Raw genomic sequence first — 6017 nt, forward strand, 5'->3', positions numbered from 1 at the left:
AGTTTTATAATATTTTAAGTTTTGCTATTAATAGTGCAGTAAAAATGCGTAGAAAAGACTTATTTGGCGGACAGAACAATTACTAAGAAGACCTTTGGCCAGGGAGCCCAGATATTTTTAACTCTATTTCAGCCTGTAGCTGAAATCCGCATAATCTTCTATGTAGCCTTCTATGTATTAAAGCTACTCTGAGGCCCATTGAACACTGTGGAAAATTTTCCCAGTGGATCAGCCCGTTTGCAGAACCAGGTGTTTCTGTAATTGTGACACTGTGAAAAACATTCATAGTGCTCCAAGGTCCTTTAAATTCTCATTCCACCTGCGCTTTCTGGTTGAGTCCAGTGGCTGCTTATGCTTTTCAGGGATCTCCTTGTTTATGTAGGTGCGTTTCTTTGTTTCTGAATTTATTTTGCCACATTTTAAAGAGGAAAATTTATAGAAAAAGATTTAACAAGCTGATGTTGGGAGTCACTCACATTTCGACCAGGTGCATGCCTAGTGTGCAAGTGTAAAGCAATGAACAGGTAAGGAAAGCGTGATGTGAACAGGAGTCTCTGAAGGATTAATTGTGTATGTCCATAATGAATGTACCCCTAGGTGCATGTTAAACATCTGTTATAAATTAAGACATTTTCTTGCTTTTCCCCTTCTTTCCAGTTTCTCCATGTCATTTATAGACGTACAGTAAGTATAGACTATATTTGGATATCATGGGAATGAATGTCCCTTTTCACTATTAAATATAATTTTATAGAAATTTTAATTTTCAAGTAACAAACATACATTTCTACTTTTCTAAATAACTGATTATTTTCATATTTGAAAATAGTTCATTTCTATTTAAGAGTACTATATTAAGGACATATTTTAATTTCTTAATCTTCACTTTTTCACTTCAAATTAGACAGTAATTAAATCACTTCACCTAGGTCCACACCTAAAAAAGTTTTTCATATAGAATAATTTTTAACTGTTACTCAGTTTCTTCATTCTGAAAAATTTAGATGACCTCTATTATTAAAATTCAATTTTTAATCAAAATAACAACTTTTTCTTAAATATTCATTTCAAATAATGTATATTACTTTGTTTTTGGTCTTTTATACCTTGGAACATATTAGTTATTTATTTTTCCAAATTCTTTATACTAAAGTAATACTTTCTTTTTAATACTATATAACCTTACTAATGATGCTTTTAAACATGACATTTTCACAACTAAGTCAAAATATATAATTAGAAATTACATAGGAATGTATAAGAATGGAAAAAGTATAATCTTGGGATGAAATTTAATATAATACCTAGTCTAAATAAAATACTTTTTCTCACATTTTAATTAGGAAAAGAATAGAGGTTTGTGTCAACAAATTGTTTTTTAAGAAAAATACTGCACTTTTCCCATGGCTTTTTGAAGATTCAACATTTATATTTACTCAATGTTTGTTGTTCAAAAGAAATGGGAAATATTTTAGTCATACTGATATTTCCAAACATTAAAGTTATTTAGCAGCATTTATTTGTTCCACAAACCTAATTATGTCCCCATTACATGCCAAATGAGATCAGACATCCAAATGTTAAGGGAATCAGTATCTTTTCATGCAAATATTTTTCAAATTTAACATGATAGACAATGGGAGTGTCCTTGTACTGAAGTAAACACGAAGCAATGACTGTCTGGCTATTTGAGTGGAAGAGGCTTTGGTTTTTGCCTCTACTTCTTTTTTTTTTTTTAACTTAAAAAATAGAAACTCTTTTTCTCAAAGTTCTAGAGGCTGAAAGTCCAAGATCGAGGCGCCTCCAGAGTTGGTTTCTCCTGAGGTCTCCATCCTCGGCTTGCAGACAGCGGCCTTCTCCCTGTGTCTGCACATGGCCTTTTCTCCATGCACATCTGCTTCTGATGTCTCTTTCTTAGGACGCCGGTCCTGTTAGGTTAGGATGCCACCTGTATGACCTCATTTAATCTTAATTACCTTTTAATTACGTCCCTGTCTCCAAATACAGTGACACTATAGTTGAGGGTTAGGTAGGGCTTCAACATATAAATTAGGGTGGGGGACATGACTCAATTAAGTTCTTAACACATAATGAGTGTTAAGAATACCAGATTTGTATTTAGAAGGCACAAGTTCTATCAGCATTGTGATATTGGGGCACGTCGTGCAATTTCACTAAGCATTTCTTTCCTTACATATAAAATAGTGACAATAATGAGTTTATGTCAAATTACTTATAATTACTTCACCCAAATTTCAAATCGTTGATTGCAAAACTTTCTATTAGCAGGGAGCAAACACAAAATGAGGATCATTTTTCAGTAAGTGAAATGAATGCCATTAGAACTTTAGAGTTCAAATTAGAGGTTGCACATTGGCAGCCCATGGGCCAGAAATAGCCTGCAAACTGGCTGTTGGCCTGCACGGTGTTTAAAATTTTTTTAATTAGTTGCCAACTTTTAAAAGTCAATTGAATTCCCATAAAAATCTGGATTTCCAACTTAGCCTCTTTCTAAGCATGGTGGTAATAGACGGGCCTGGGTGTCAAGGTTGCTACCAGGGGTATGGTTTTCCACTGAGCCACGATCCTGTTGTGTCTGCACACAGCAACTGTCGTTTATTATCACATTTGGGCTGTCGTTGACAGAAATATAATATGATTTTTACTGGGTCTCTAGGTTGATACCTCTTGATCAACCAAGTATATTAAACTACAGGCTATTAAATAAGAAGCAATAAAAAATAAGTCTTTGTAGTTTAGTCATAAGAAGGGATAGAATAAATAAAAGAAGTTATAAGGAGTCATAAGAAGGGAAAGAATGGACGTAAAAATCTCCACTCAATAATAACACAGGTGAATAAGGGGATTCCTGTTTATCCTTGTGCATATTCTGATTCACCATAAAAATAAACTTCACAAGCTCCACAAGCACACTCGCTGCAAACAGACATACACTCCACGTTGATATATTAAAAGCCTTTATGTGAGAATTAACATTCTTCTAGCAGTTTCTCCAGCCATTGTTTTGATTGAACTGTTAGCTCTGCTCCGTGGACAGCTCTGCCACTGAAATCCCCCTTCATTCACTTGAAAATGAAGATAGATGCTTGGGAGAAAATAAGGCTGACTCTGATGGACTTCACAGAAATAATCGGCACGAGGCACGCAACCTGAACATTAGAGGCTGAATGGCTGGTTTGCAAGGGACTGAGAACAGGGCTGCCTGGCTGCCCTGCACTGAGTCATGGCCTTTAAACAAGGCCTTGAGTCAGAGCTATCAGACCAGGGCTGCTGTTTTCCTGCTCATGATAAGCCTGTCTCTTTTTATCCAGAGGTTGGGCCTGTGATTTAACATAGCAATGACAGCGATAGTTACCCCCAAAAACATCCTTCACAACTCTTTTCTAATACAAATCACTTATTCTTTGTGAAAGATGAGTGAGTCATGCAAGGAGCAGACTGCCCATTAGTGGAACATTGTTAATTTGCTCTTTAATTAGTTGAGTGGCATATAATTATTTGAGGTCAAATAATAATTAAATTTTTGTACACTCCTTTCTTTCCCTGGTAAATTACCACTGGACCACCCTCCATGATAAAGGATCTCTGAAAAACACACAGGATGCTGCTGTACAACACAAGGAAGTGTGTGATTTTTCTTGTAAATGTCCTCTTTTAAAAAAAATTCTGAATGAAAAGAATCATTTTATCATCATTGTTCAGAACTCTCCTTTTAAAATAAAAATCGACAAATAAAAATATAGTAAACTTTATTTTTTTTTAACTAAGTAAGTTAACTGAAGAGAACAAAATGCATCAACTTTAATTTTTAAATAACAAATAGTTGTTAGACTTATAAATATTAAAATGGACTTTCCTCTTGAAAACTCTACCAAGAAAATATTTAAGTATTACATAAAAATTGGCTTCCTCACTTAACTTAACTTAAATAAATCATCTAACTTCTCTTCTGTGTTTCTTTTTTCCAGAGGCAAGCACTTGATTGTTATTTAAGATGAAGCAGCTAAAATCTCACAAAGTTATGCTTAAAAATTAAAACCTAGAAATTTATTTTCTTATTTTGACTTAAGGATTTGGTAAACCATGTTCATAATAACATTAAATAGTTTGAATTACATTAAAAGAAAATGCGATTTAGGAAATAATTTTTAAAAAACAAGATTAATATCATGTTCATAAGCACTGAGTGACTGAGGAAGTCTGTCTTAAAAAAATATTAACAAAAAAAGTGTTTTCAACTTGTCACCCATAAAACTACATTATTTAAAGTAAGCTATATCTCCACCATGTTGCATTCAATGAATAGCTTGGAGCTGATTGAATATAAATTCTGGTGGGTACCATAATCTTCTCTAGAAAAAAAATAACTCACCCCAAAAGATATCTCTATTATATTATTTGTATAAAATTTTCAACAGACACTTTGCTAATGTTTATCCTTGCTTAGCTGGACCTTCATAGCTTTTGTCAGTTATCAGAAAAGAAAGGTCTCAGGATGAAACTGTACAAAAAAAGAATATAATGCAGCTCTATTCAGTCATTAAAATAATGACCTTAGAAGGACTTTTAGCAACAAAGTATTTTGTGAGATTTTTAAAATTAATGTAGATTCCTTTGTACAGAATTAGCATGAATTAATAAGATTTCTCTATAATTACAGACACGCATTGAAAATTAAGGCCAGTTGCACTGACCTTCTCGCTGCCCTTCAAGTTCGTTCCTACTGCAGTCTTTGCATTAGCAGATCCCTCTGTCTTGGGACGCCTTCTCTAAACCTCAGAGGACTGCCTTTCATTGTCATCCTGTCTCAGTTTAAAAGTCATCTTAAAGAAGCCTTCATTGACTATCTCATCTAAGTGGACCCCTGTCCCTAGATCACCCTAATCTAACTCCTGCAAAACACCTTCTGCTATTGGATAATTTCATATTTACTTATTTATTTGTTGGAAATCTTCCTCTCTTAAAGTTAGTAAAAGAAGTTTGTAAATCATTTTAAAACTAAAAATATCATTACTTTGCTTTGGGGAAGTGTGAAATCAATTCATTTTGATGACTGTGATAGCTCATATGAACAGCAGGTCTCATTCGTAGCTTTCAAACAACTTAAATAAAATGGGAAAATAAAATATCAAAAAAGTTAACAAATATTTCAAAATCTGGTGTCTGTGGAGAGGGAGAGTATATAATATATTGTCCTTAACCATGAAAAGTTTGAGAACAACTGAGTTTAAATATTTCTTGCATTGTTTTTTAGAAACTGATTCAAAAGAAACTGACAGTAAAAACTGGGGCCTTTGGACAGATTTTCACGTAAATGAATCAACTGGCTAAAAGAGATGTGCTTTATCTTTGATCTAAACTCGCTCATCAGTAGGAAGAGTGAGAGAGGGGCTATACTGAAGAGGGAGTTCTTATAACATTTATATGATTTTTATTTTTATTCAAGATGTACTTATTTATAGTACACAAGGTCAAGGTCAAAAGTTTCCTTAAGGTTCAATATGAACAAAAGCATTACCCCACCATCTCACTCTCTGTTACCACCCCCAAATTCCTGCTATCCAGAGGCAACAAATTTCAACTAGCTTAGTCTTTTATTTTGACCTTTACTTTATATTCTTAAATAACATACTTATAACTCTATTTTCTTGATTTTTGAATTGTGGGTATCTATTAGCTTCCTATTGTGGAAAAGAGGTTTTTATCTTAAATACTTTCCCAGGTTCCCCACTCACACCTACAAACCTACCTTTAATATCTTTATCTTTCTGATTTAGTTATGCCATCATTCTTAGTTACATCAGTACTCACTTTTCACATTATTAGAAGTATATAAATATTATTCATGGGCCAAGCCATGTAGTTTCAATTATTATTTTCTTGTACAACTTTTATTTTTCCCTTTAGTCAATAATAATTCAATTTTAATTTTGCTCATCTGTCCCAGAATCATAAGTATCCCTTTAACATGTTCAACACATCAGGGATTTTATGTG

This window comes from Pteropus medius, unplaced genomic scaffold (genome assembly GCF_902729225.1).
Source record: "Pteropus medius unplaced genomic scaffold, Ma_sr-lr_union100, whole genome shotgun sequence".
Classification (NCBI taxonomy): domain Eukaryota; kingdom Metazoa; phylum Chordata; class Mammalia; order Chiroptera; family Pteropodidae; genus Pteropus; species Pteropus medius.